Source organism: Armigeres subalbatus, chromosome 2 (assembly GCF_024139115.2).
Source record: "Armigeres subalbatus isolate Guangzhou_Male chromosome 2, GZ_Asu_2, whole genome shotgun sequence".
Lineage (NCBI taxonomy): Eukaryota > Metazoa > Arthropoda > Insecta > Diptera > Culicidae > Armigeres > Armigeres subalbatus.
Window position 1 is genome coordinate 282,133,581 of NC_085140.1, and position 14,336 is coordinate 282,147,916.

Below are 14,336 nucleotides of genomic sequence, written 5' to 3' on the forward strand. Positions count from 1 at the left end.
AGATTATAGTGATTCGACAGATGTCCTGGAAGAGTATTCATGCGGGTTTTCGTATTGAGAAATCCCATTGAGTACTACTTCTTCATTGGTAAGATGAAGTGAGGAGGTCACTTCTTTCTCTCTCTCTCCTCGAGCCAGCGGGGTGTAACGACCGATCAAGAGACAGCTGTATCTGAAAAGTAGTATTCCAGTGTAGGGTTCATTGTAGTGTTCAGTTGTGAAATACTTGCCCTTGTTGGAGGGCAATCCACGTCGACTGCCACCAGAGGCTCATCGAGCGAACTCGGAACATCCCTGGTCAGGGTCGACGTGGAAGGCCTCGCGCTTGGCGAATCAGTTGTTCCAGCTACAATTGTTTTCCGCGATGACTGTTGAATTTGAGACTTTTTGGATATGGCGTATTGCAATCCCAATGGCCTTGAAGATTTATGTGTTGCCCTTAAAAATAAGCTGTCTACGCTGACTGCTGCCAGAGGCTCTTCGAGTAAGCTCGGACCCTTGTAATCCCTTGTCGATGTGAGCCGTTCCGTTGAATGTCCATTATCTTGTCAGTTTGCATTGCAGGGTCAATATTACTGGGTGGATACCGTGATTACTCGTCTATGTCTATATTATTTTTTCTGGTGTCAGGTGGCAATGATGGTCGTTTGTGTTGAGCGCACCAACAGTGGAAACAACGAAACAGTGGACCGAGAAAATAAACTGGGCTTTCCGGAGCGAAGAATAAATAAACCGGTCGCTTGGACTTCACTCGAACGAATACAATTTATTCTTCGCTCCGGAAAGCCCAGTTTATTTTCTTGGTCCACTGTTTCGTTGTTTCCACTGTTGGTGCGCTCAACAGGTTATGGGCCCAGGAACGATTCCCGTTCTCCATCTTAGTGGGATGTTATGGCCGTCGACGTTATCGCAGTGGGATCATGGATCAGCCACGTAAGTCTTGGGTAGCGCCGGACGGAATTCATCAGGAGGTTGGAACGTTCGGTAGGATGCTGGCTGGTCAGCAGGAGTCCGAGAGGAGCGTCGGAACATTCAGGAGCTGGTCAACAGGGTGCTGTGCAAACGTCGGATAGAGGCCATTTGTACGGGCAACGGATTGGGCCAGGAGGAATTGTTCAGCGAGGAGGAGCTCTGGACGGGAGGCTCGGTGTTAGGAGGAGCTAGGAGAGTTGCGAGGCGTGCACACTAAGGAGGAGTGTTGGAATATCAGGTAGTGTGCGACGCTTCGCTGTAGATCGAAGATGGATAAGAAGCGGGCGCCGGTTAGTTGTAGTTGCTCTTGGGTAGATTAAGGAATATTGTTATGGATGTATTGTAGATACCTATTGTTGAATAAAGAGAACTGCAGCTACTGGCAAAAGTATACTATATCAGTCAGTAGCGTGCCGTGTTGTAGAGAGGGAGTTCTAGTTGTTATTCTTTGTGAGGGGGTTCCCTTCATATGGCCAACAGTTTGAAGTGATTGTGCCTAGCTTCGGGATATTTCCATTGCGTATTTTCTGCTCTTGCTTCGCGTCCGTTTGTCGCAATCATTTAAAGATATCTCGCTTGACTTTTCAAAAGGACCTAAGTAACATTTTTTCATGAATTAATTTGAATAGCGCAATCAACAGAATAACATGAAAGCTTTTTATTGCAGTACTCAAATTAATTCATGAAAAAAATGTTACTTAGGTCCTTTTGAAAAGTTAAGCGAGATATATTCTCATTTCTTTTCATACTGTTTCGTGTTGATGGAGGCGATGTCGGAGTTTGATCTTTTCTCGATTGCCGTTGTGGGAGCTGGCTGTATTCAGCAGAACTTGCTGCAGATGTCGCTGGTTTTGTTAGCGAATCCTGTTGCCTTTTCTTTAGTGAGTTACCTCAGGTCCGTTTACGAAATTCGTTTGTGATAGATGATAATTTTGATCTTAGGGATTCCACTTCGGCGCGCAGTTCAGCAATAATTTTGTCTTTTTCTAATTCGGACTAATTTAACCGTTTTGAATCTCGCTTACCATAGTAATCTTTATGTTCTCTTCTGAATGAATCCGTCGTGCTTCAGCGCTTGAGACTTTGCGATCGATTCTCAATCGAATGATGCTCTCTTCGTCCTTGTATCGTGCACAAGATCGTGAGGTAAAAAAATGAGATCCCTTGCAGTTCTTACAGAAAAATTCGCTATCACATTGCTCTCCGTCGGTATTATCATGCGTTTGTGAACATTGTTGACAACATCTTGCTTGTCTACAATATTTGCGGGGATGGCCAAAAGAGCCGCAATTAAAGCAAATCATTGGTGCAGGATAATACACACGAACGGAAATTCGAAGTCTTCCGAAATATACGAAATCTGGCAGAACAGTGCCATGGAAAGATAATACTATTAGTGGAGTATTTCGAATGTCTCTGTCAACACGCTTAGTGATTTTGCGGACAGACTTCACACCTTGAGACTGGAGGTATTCCAAAAGTGCTGTATCATCAACATCTGTAGAGTCTGGTTCGTAGACTATGCCTAAATCACTTCAACTAAAGAGCCATCAGTTAGTTGGGATATAGTGATCGCCACTGGCGGAGCCAGCTATTGTTTTTGGTGGGCACCACTAAGCGCAAGCACAATAGCCTTCGAAAACAATGGTGTGATTGCATCGCGTGGTGCCCCACCTCTGTCTCCGCCAGTGGTGATCGCCTTATTGTACACTGTTTTTGAGCTAGTGCGGATAAGGTAACGAGTTCCACGACCTTCCTTGCTGATAGAGTATTTCATTGTGTCACTCACCCAACTGCCAAATCAATCGATGTGCTAACTATGAATGGACTAGGTAATGGTTTTGGGTGTTCGTTGCCCTGGGCCGAGCTTGGCCGAGTTCATCATCACTCTAACATCCAGTTAGGTAGGCGCGTCGTTCTTATCGAACCTCCAGGATCATCGGGGTGCGTTTCAGGAGGACTAGGTTGATTCCTGGCCATTTGGCCAGGATAATTGTCAAACTATCCGTTGAAGTTTTTGACCGTTAATAATAATATAAGTAGACCACTGTTTTGGAATTTTTTGAATAAAATGACATGCGATTGCTATTACTGATTTGCTAATAACATTTCTCCAAGGTGTTGTATTTTTTACAACAGTGCGAGTCCCAGAAGGTTAAGGTACACGTTTATGTAAAAAAAAAACAAATTGTAAATAACTTGTAAAAAAAGTTATTAGGAAACCATTCCCATGACATCTGGATGACATTTCTCGTCATTGCGTCAGCTTGGAAGCGTTAGATTGTAATTTATGATGACCATAGCTATGTTGAATGCCCATTCCCATAAGAGCTTATAACAATTAGGCCAGCTTCAAACCAGCATTAATGCTGCTGGCTATGACTATAACATGTTGAAAGTAGTTCTAAGCAAGAATCGAACATTCTGTTTTCTGAAGTTTTAATGTCTCCGAAGTATGAATTTACATGACACTGTAAATAAGTTCTACTCCAAGACAATTTTTACAATCTGTTCGTAGTGTTGAAAACATAATCTAGGCAACCAACTGAGCCTTACAGAAAAGGGTGAGTTTCAAGCCCCTTTCCCCTAACTTTACACGTTTGGATTATTCATTTTTTTTGGTTCGTCACGCTGTTCAAATTCCTAAAAGCATGACGTACTTCACGAAGGACAAGAATGCTTTCGATACGTGGTGCGCAATGTGACCCCTGCTACGAGGACATCGAATGTATTGAGTAATAGCACAGAACATTCCAATTCAATTAACCCCTCATTTACACTAAACTTAATCTAACCACTATAGGGCCATCGGGTCATTGGATTCTTTCTTTCCATGACATGGCAGTTGTCTTTCCGGCTGATGTCAGCGAATCTCCGCCTTCCAGATAAGATAACGGCGCAGTTATTTCCACAATCAGCTAAAGTAATTGCATCCTGCTGTCATGTCGTTGGCGCAACGCAACATTGGATGCGGCCTCCAGATGCTGCTGTCTTGAATCTTGATATGCCAGAGCACTGTCTCACACGAATATTAACCTCCATCAGAGCCAATCCGCAGCTTGAGTCGAATAAGGCAATCAGTCAGCAACACCATCAGAGTCCCCCCATTAGGGAATGTGGTCGACGAGTCGAGAAATAAAGAGCATCAATATCAATTTAGAGCTCCCACCAAGATGGAAGCTAATTTGGCTGGACTCAATTAGAGTCGAGATTTATAGCGCATTCTCATAGGTCACGCCGGCCAACGCCGCAACGATGCGATGGATACTAGCAGGATCTCGAGTAGGGGAGTGATTTTTTAGATGTTGCAGCACTTTTTTGTGTTTATCCTCGTCGCCTTACCAGCGGCAGATGGTGCAGAACTTAGTCAGCGGTAATTTAATCAGCGCGTCTCCGATGAGACAATTTAGTCTTTTATTCTGCAAAGCTATAAATGACGCCAATTTACCAATTATTTGCAGTACGTTCAGTATACTTGGTCTGCGACGACCTTCTGCTTCTGGTTGCTGTTACTCATGTTAATTATGTTATGGCTAACTCTTCGTACTAAACTTCTGTGTAGTTGTCATTCGCATATAATATAAAATATTTGATTTAAATGATGAGAATGAATTAGAAATAGCATCCGCCTAATACTATACTACTTTCTAATGTGTTTTTGTTTCTGAATTAGGGTAATTCGCCAAATGTTGAACGGCTAATTTTGTCGCCTATTGTTGAACGCACGTGCATTTCTTATGGGAGTTCAACAATAGGCGACGAAATTAGCCGTTCAACATTTGGCGGTTTCCCCTAGAAGCAAGCCTATTTAGAGAGTTTATGATTATGATCTATTATGATGATATTAGACTTCTTCTTGAAGATCGTAGTAGTCATGGCTCGCGAGCTGACGTGAACAGCAGGTTTTTCGGTGCCAATTTTTTTCCACAAATAAATGTTAAACTTGTCGTCCATTCTGAAACCTGAGATGTGAATCTATCGCGCGAATAAGGAATACCATATGCAAAGTGGCTTCGTTCCAATATACGTCGTAAAGAACATCGGGGATGTATATCAAAATGCACTACTCAGTGTGCTCTACAAAAGGACACCACATGGCACAGACGCAATCCGCTACGGCCACTAAGGAGTATGGTAGATAGTTTCTTCTTCAGATCATTACCGTTCGCTGTAACCGCTGACAGTGCTGCCTTTTTTTTTTTTTCTCTTCCTAAACAATGGAGGGGGAATCTGCTCAACAGACATCCTGGGTTGACCAGGAAGTGCTGGGTTAGGGGCCACCTCCAATGAGGGAGGCAGGACTGCATCTCCGACCAGCTAAACCGTTTCCATTGCCGCCAAGCCCATCGTCCCTTCGGTACAACCAGAAAGTAATGCTTCAAAGGGGGTCCAGTGCATGACGCACCCTCGAGGTTAGCTGCGTGTCCTTGCAGCATCGAACATCGTGACTCGCTGTTTTAGAAGAACACCATGGTATCGTGCCAGCGCATTGCCGGCTTTCCAGGTGGCCTTACCACGCCCTATGTCCTCGGAAGGTGGGAAGGGTCGACTTCGCGCCTGCTTCCCTCTGCACGACTGGTATCAAGAATGATGATGCCACGTGCACCCCAAATTGACCTTTCTGCGATAGGGCCTATTCGCCAACACACAGAGGGACTTGCCGACGCGGTGCCTACGCCTGCCCCAGCCTTGACGAGGACCCCTTTCCGTCCTCGGGCTCGGAACCCGCCCGGTTGACCGACGCCGCGAAAGCGACGATACCATGTTGTTTTTCACGCGGCCACTTGTTCGATAAAAGGATCGAGTTCGACCACAGGGCACCGGTATGACCCATGAAGCCGACTCCGAACCCTTGGACCACCTCTTATTTGCGCCTGAACTAGCCATCCCTCGAGTCCACGCGCCACCTTCTGTGTAGCTCCGAGACGATTTGGACGATAGCCGATAAAACGGCGTTCCAGCCAACTTCATCTTTACACATCCTCCGAACTAGGTTGTCCGGGGTAGTGTCCAGACCACATGTGGCAAGCATGTGGTCACGCATTGTGCGAAAACGCGGGCACACGAACAACACGTGTTCCGCCGTTTCCTCTAAACCAACGCACACCGGACACTCGGGCGAGGCCGGTGTAGGTACTGTCTGAAGCAACCATGGCCTGTAAGGACCTGGGTCAGGTGGAAAGTGATTTCCCCATGGCGCCTCTTGACCCACGTACCTATCTCCGGTATCAACCTATGTGTCCATCTACCCTTAGTGGAACTGTCCCACGCACGCTGCCATTTGACCATTGAGGCCAGCCTGACAGTCCTGCGGATGCCTCTCGTGCCGCGCATTTCAAAGCACTCTATGTCTTCACCGATAACGATGTCAATAGGCATCATACCGGTGATGACGCAGAGTGCATCGTGCGACACGGTACGGTACGCGCTCGCAACTCTTAGGCACATGAGCCTATACGTACTTTCTAACTTCGTTCTGTAGCAGTTAATACGCAGGGCCGTGCCCCAAGCTGGCCCCCATACCTCAGTATGGACAGAGCAACGCTAGCCAGAAGCTTGCGCTTGCTGGCATAAACCGCAGAGCTATTGGACATCATCCGGGACAATGCCGCTATAGCTGTGGAGGCACGCTTGCAGGCGTAATTGACGTGGCTACCAAAGGTGAGCTTATCGTCGATCATTACCCCAAGAGTTTGATGGAGCGTTCAGAGGTGACCGTGCAGTTGCCTGCCCTTATCACCGCTTGTTGCTCCGACTTTCGGTTGTTAACAACAACCACCTCAGTCTTGTGGTGAGCCAGTTCTAACTTCCTGGAACTCATCCACTCCTCCACAATTGCGATCGAGTGGGCTGCAGTCAATTCCACCTCTTCGATCGATTCGCCGCCCAAGTAACAATTCTGTGACCGTTGGGTTTTATATGAATTTTAATAAGGTTTTATTGCGGGAATAATTAAAGCCTATTGTTTTATAGTGGTCATAAACAATGCTAACGAACAATGGTTTTATATCACTCTTGAGATATCCATAAAACTCTTATAAACCATGTTTTAAAACTAAACTTTTTGTTAACTTTGAAGTTTTAATAATAGTTTTATTATTGCTTTCAAATGCGTCATAAAACCAGTTTGGGTCACTGCTTTAAAACTACTCAACGTGACTCGATCTATTCACCATGTTGAATTTGGAAAGCAGTGTTGCTGTATAACTTATACGTGAATCATGCAATAAGACGCATAATGAGGTTAGCATATTTTTACCGACATAATGTGAGTGACATGTGTTTCTGATAAACTAGAGATGCTTCTCATTTCCGAAATAAAAAAATGACTTGAAAGCGACAGGTAAAAAATCTCATGGTTATAAGAATTTCCGGTGTTATCCAATAATACCAATAAAGGTTTGCAAAAACAATTCGATTTCTGTTAATAGTAATTATGTTCTATGAGCAGAGTTATTTGAAAATCATTGAACTGTAACTCTTATGTTAGTTTTAACACAGAGAACAGACGTTCATCTTATGTCGAGGAGTTGTGTAAAACTTTGTACTGGTCATTTTAAAGTATGTCGTTATGCCTCCGTTGCGCGGTGCTAGTGTGCTGATGAATATGGTTAAAAATGGCCGTGTTTTGCTTTTTAGCGCTAGTGTTCATTCCGAATTGCTCCTAGACTCGCTCCTAGGTGGCAGCACTACATTGTTTATGTAGTATATGCTAACGCCATAGCTTAGTGAGATTGAGTTTTTATGTCGGGCAGCATGCGTTGGCGGCGCTGAAAAATCTTTACACACGTTTTAATCGAAATTTTGTTCGAGGATCCCTGTCTGTTCTCTGTGGTTTTAATTTTGATTTGGGATATGAGACACATGCATATGAAATGCTGTTAAATATATGCACTTAATTGGATTGCGGCTTCTCATGGAAAGCCGATGCGACGAAGAATCATTTTTCCGGTTTCTAGAAAAGTGAAGAAGGAAATATTTTTTGCATTTTTCCTCATGCACATGACCTCCTGCTTAAAGAATTTGCCCTTGTAACATACACACATATTTGATTCCTACGAATTACACCAAAAATACGAATGGGTAATATTCCATATATTCGTTCACTAACTTCAGGAAATTATTAGCATTCGTAGATTTCTTATACGGATCCGCAAATCCGCCAAGAGCTTTAATTTCCACAGATTTGGCATCGTTGCCCGTAGGATGAAAAAGTGCTTCCCGCCTCAGCCACTAGGTTGCATGTTATTGAACCGAAGGCCATCTGTTGTCGGGAAGTGTAACCATGACAAAGTTTTATAACAAGTTTAAAACGGTCATGAAGTAACCAAGGAGAATTATTGAGGTTATCACAAAAGTCATTGAGCTATTTATCGCCAGATTTTTTGTTTTCATAAAAAGGAATGTCGCCATGTTGAAATAATGATCAACGTCATAGCCGTGATTGAAAAAATACATCAATTACGATCAAATACACTATTTATTGGTGGAATTAAATTATTTCTGAGGTTTTTTGATAAAAGCACGGTTACTTTATAGCAAACTATTTGAAATTGAATTATTTTGAGCAGTTTGGAAAATTAATAAATTTCCTATTTTCATGTGATTATTCGATAATTTCAAGGCGCGTTGATTTTAAGCTTCTACAAACTCAATATTCACGATAAATTTGGTTGCGTATGTCATTTTGTTGTATGAAACACTTAAATAATATTTCATTTTCAACATCAACCATTACAAGTAAAATCAGAAGCATTATTTTCAACACATCAGCTTTACATAGGGGACATTGTTATCTAGTGAAAATAAAAACAAAGACAATGGAATGACAATAAACATAATCCATAATACGAAATTGAAACAGTTTTATTGTTACTCTTATGATGGTCACGACAACCTCTTATAGAGTATCAACAAATTCAATACAATGTTTTATTGCAGTTTTATTACTACTCTTAATACGGTTTTAATAACATCTTCTAGATTGGTCCATTAGGCCGGAAGGCTATTTTAATGATGTTATGAAGATGTTTTGGTGGAGTTACTAGTTTTATTAGCAACTGGTCATGAAAACCTCTTATAGAGCATGATAAATCTTAAAATGTTACTTGGGCGTAGACCTCCAGCGTAATATCGTCAGCAAAGCCGACGATTGCCACGCCCACCGGGAACTTCAACCTCAAGACACTGTCGTACATGACGTTCCATAACACCGGACCCAGTATGGAACCTTGCGGAACCCCTGAGGTTATGTCAACGCACTTCCGACCCGCCTCCGTGTCGTATACCAGTACTCGATTCTGGAAGTAGGTTCCGAGAATCTTGTACAGGTACTCAGGAATTCCAAGACGCAGGAGCGCATCTGCAATAGCTGCCCAACTGGCACTATTGAAAGCAATCCTCACGTCGAGAGTCACTACTGCACAATAGCGAACTCCCCTCCTCTTACGCTGGATAGCTATCTCCGCGGATTTGGTAACCGACAAGATAGCGTCTACGGTCGACTTACCCTTTCGGAAGCCAAACTGGTTACTCGATAGACCATCCGCACCCTCCGTGCGTATCAACAACCTGTTGAGGATGATCTTCTCGAGCACCTTCCCCGCCGTGTCAAGCAGGCATATTGGTCTATATGCCGACGGATCCCCCGGTGGTTTTCCCGCTTTTGGCAATAGGACCAAGCTCTGCCTTTTCCATGCTTCAGGGAAGACTCCCTCGTCCAGGCATCTCTGCATAACAGATCTGAACATTTTGGGAGCCTCGGCAATGGCCGCTTTGATGGCCAGGTTCGGAATACCATCCGGTCCTGGCGCGTTACCTACACTAAGGGACTGTGCAATCCCCGCAAGTTCAGCCATAGTTACTCTTCCCTCGTCGGCCACGCTGGTCCCTAGCAGCTCCTCAAAGTGAGGCCAGGGACTTGGGTCATGACGTGGGAAGAGCCCCGCGATGATCCTCTCCAGCATCTCTGGAGACCGCTCTGTAGGGGCCATCGCCCCACGTGTCTTTCCCATTACGACCCTATAGGCGTCACCCCATGGATTCGCGTTGGCACTTTGACACAGGCCCTCGAAGCAGGCTTTTTGCTTGATATAATCTCAGTCTTCAGAGCGGCTCTAGCAGCCACGAACGCCACCCGTCGTTCAACACGCTCCTCTTCTGTGCGTGCTCGCTGCATCCGCCTCCTTGCCCGTAGGCAGGCGCGGCGCAGGTTCGCAATTGCTTGAGTCCACCAGTAAGCCGGTGGTCTCCCATTCCTAGGGTGGACTTTCCTAGGCATGGTGGCATCGCATGCACGCGAGAGTACTGTTACCAACTGCTCGCCGCTCAGACCGAGAGTATTGTGCTCGCGGCGGAGCGCTTCCTTAGTCGCCTCGTCGTCGAAGTATGATGTCTACCACATACGAGGACTAGGCCTCGCCCCTTCTTCCGTCCGCTGATTGCTGGTCGTATAGTCGATACTGTAGCGAACCGCCAGGTGGTCGCTGTGAGTGTAGCCATCATCTACCCTCGAGTTCGAACTACTCGTTTGGCCAGGGCTCCAGAACGTAACGTCGATAATCGACTGGGCACCGTTCCATCTGTAGGTACTTTTGGTACCGACATTAGCCAAGTCCACATCCAACATGGCCAGTGATTCCAGCAGGATCTGCCCTGTTGATTCGTGGATCGGCTTCCCCATTCCACGGCCCAAGCGTTGAAGTCCCCGCTAACACCACCGGCCTACGCCCCATCAAGTTAGCTGTCAAACAATCTAGCATTCGACCGAACTGCTCGATCGACCATCGAGGAGGCGTATAACGGCTGCAGAAGAAGACCCCGTTGATTTTGGCAATGACGAAGCCCTCGTGTGTCGAAGACACCAACTCTTAGACTGGGTATTTCACCGTTGTCCATATCGCCGCCATTTTAGACCCATCGGTGACCCAATTACCGTTCCTGGCGGGTACCCGGTAAGGATCTGCTATGATGGCGATATCCGTCCCCCATTCAGCAACTGTCTGACACAGCAGTTGCTGGGCTGCATCACAGTGGTACAGGTTTAGCTGCGTTACCTGCACTGTGATTTTGCAGCACGCTTAAACGCCGGGCACTTCGAACCCCCCATGGGGTGCTTGCTGTTCGCAGCTTTGCTGGAACAGATCAAACAGTTGGGATGGTTCGTGCAGCCTTATGTCCCTCCAATCCGCAGCGTCGACAGAGCTTGCTTCTGTCAGGGCCTTTGCAGTCCCATTGCTTGTGCCCCGGTTCCAGGCACTTGAAGCAAACTTCTGGTTGCTCATATATGCCCACAGGGCATACCGACCACCCCACCTTGACGCTCCCTAACTTGACTACCTTGGAGGCGTCCGCTGCAGGTAGCCGAACCAATGCTACCTGTGTCCCTGCCGGACCTTTCCGTAGCCGAACGGCTGCGGTGGACGCCTCCACTTCGCACTGTCGCCGCAGTGCCATGACGAGCTCTTCGACTTCGGTGATCTCGTCCAGGTCTTTAACCCTTAGATTCACCTCCGTCGTGAGTGCCCTCACCTTGACCGTCTCGCCTAGGACTTCCTCCGCCAACTTCTTGTAGGCGGCGCCCTTTTGCGAGACGCCCCGCTTTAGCTCGAGGATCATCTCGCCCATCCGAGTACGTCTTATTCGACGTACGTCGGCGCCGAGTTCACCGAGCTTGACGTCACTCCTCATCGCCTTCAAGACGTCCGAGTACTTAGCCTCGTCCGTTTTGATGACTAGGGCATCGCCCCTGGAGCGATTGGTGCCTACCCTAGACTTCTTGCTACCCTCATTCGCCTGGGCCTTCTTTTCGGCCCTTGACGTCTTCGGTTTCCTCTTGTTCTTGACCAGGGTCCAGGAGGCGTCATCCCCCTCTATTTCCCTGGTCTGGGGCGGCTGAGAGCTCTCAGCCTGCCGTAACCCCTTACCACCGTTTTCCTGGGTGGACGGACATTTCCAGGTCCTTCCTCCCCCGGTTTTGGAGGTACCTGGCCGGGGTTCAGCTTCCCAGCCCCACTACCCTTGTTCGGGGTAATAACCCTCCGCGTTTTGGGGCGGCCCCAGGAGCTCATCCCCTGGAGACTATCTCCCCGTTTTGTGTCCGCTCCTTTGGAGCAGCCACCCCGACGTGCCTGCGAATACTTGAGCCTCAGTCTTGGTAGACTTTGGCACCACCGTCTTCGCTGGCACGCCCTCGGTCGATTCGACCTTGCCCAAATCCGCGAATTCTTGGGCCTCAGTCTGGGTGAACCTCGACTCCATGGATTTCACGGGTTCGAACTTGGCCGTCCCGACCGCCGTTTCCAGCTTGGCGTCGAACATCGACTTTCGAAGTTTCTGCAAGCTCCTCTTGAGGTCCTTACTGATATTATGCTTCGATGACGCAAAGTCGATGATGGCGTCCAGCTGTTCCGTCGCCACCTCGAAGGCCGAGAGCCCATCGCGTTTGCGGTTCATCGCCTTCACAAGCCATGGGCCGTCAATAACCTCTACCGGCGTTTTTTTAGCCGAGAGGAAGGTTAAGTGACCCACGCTGGCGCTGCGCACTGAGCTGCCGACTATTGCCTCTGGCCTCCTAGGCGGAGACCTGAACAACCCACCTCTTGCGAAGGGGTTGTCGCCTACACTACTACCACTAGTTGAAGAATTGTCTTGGTTTTCCATTTTGATCCCACGAGTTGCTCGGGAAAGAGGTCCACCACGCCAGAGCCCAGCATGACGCGGTAAGGGACAGTTACTGTGGGGGGTGCCCAGGTACCACACAGGCTCCGTTAAAGGCCTAGTTTATTATTTCACCCCCTGGCCATGCATCCCCACGGCACGGGTCGCTTGACGCCTTGGGATTAGGGGTTAGGGACGATGGTCCCGGTCTAACTCGCAGTGGCCATGGGGAGGGGTCGTCAAGCCCTTGGACAAAGTCCCTGCTGCCCCTTGGACAAAGTCCCTGCTGACAGTGCTGCTGCAGCCGTACATAATGCTGACTCTCTGATCAGTTGGAGAAATGGCCAGCGTTGTCGGCATCGGAGGTGAAGATCATCCGCAGCCAAATTGGAAGCACTGCCAATTCTTCCAATTTTTGCTGGGTAAGGTAGGAAAACTAAGGTAAGTTTTGTCTTTTCCTATTGCATGCTTAATGCGAAGGCAAAGACTGCATCGATAAAGAACGAAACTTATGGACAAGTTTAGTATGGTGATTTCTAGGACTGCTTCCAGATACTTGCTGAAAGTATGTTATTTAAGTATTAAAAATACTGCGAAACAGAAAATCAATTTCCTAGCCCCAGCGGTTTTGAATAGTGTGATTGTTTGTGGTATAATGTTGTATTTTATTATATTGTATGTGAATTCGCTTCCGACACATTATTACCTAACGAATGCCATATTACTCTACTCTGTGGCACATATGAGGGTTTTGATGTGCGGGGAGCGACTCATCGAGTAAGTACTTAGTCAACAAACAGCCCAACGTAAAAAATGCATATTAGATCAAACCAATCATCAAACATCATATTATGGGGTACATTTTTGCAATATCGTACAATCAACTAATTTAGATTGCATTCAACGAGAATGCTGGGATCGTTTTTTAAAGTTTTGTTAGGTTGTTCTACCTGTTCAATAAATGCAAATATTATAAAATATACGGAATAAGTGAATACTAGTTTATTCTTATTTAATAGATGATAATAGTGGCCAGGCTGGGTACATACAGATTGTATATTTATATTGTTGTATTTCGATATTTTCATTTTCATAGACTTCATGCATTCATATTTTGGTATTTTCATAATTTAATATTTTCATATTTTATATTCTCATTTGGGTTTTGGCTCAAGTTCCGGGCATGACTCATATTCCGAACATTCGCTTTTAGATCGTCATTTTGGCTTAACTCGTTTGGTTTTCTCTACAGGAATTCGAATTTATTTGTAATCTGTAATGTACCGGTGAACCGAGTCTGATGAACCGATGAAAGTTTTAGTTTTAGGGCGTTGAAACGCCAGTGTTTGGAATGTGGGTCATGTTCGGGATCTGAGTCAGAACGGTATTTCATTGTTTTCATATTTTTTGTTTTCATATTCTCGTAATTCTGTCTTTTTGTACTGTCACATTTTTATACATGTATTTCTTCACATTTCCACATTTTCATATGTACTTGCATATTTTCAAATATATTGTTTTTTTGTATTTGTATGTCTTTATTTAGTTTTTTTATATTCTTTATGCCTAATATGAGAGTTTGGAAATGCAGAGGTGTTTAAATGAAAAATGGAATATCATATTCCCTTAATCAATATCTTTCAGACACATTATATGCTGGATCTGGCACAATATTATACAACAAAGTCAACTTTAACTATAACAAT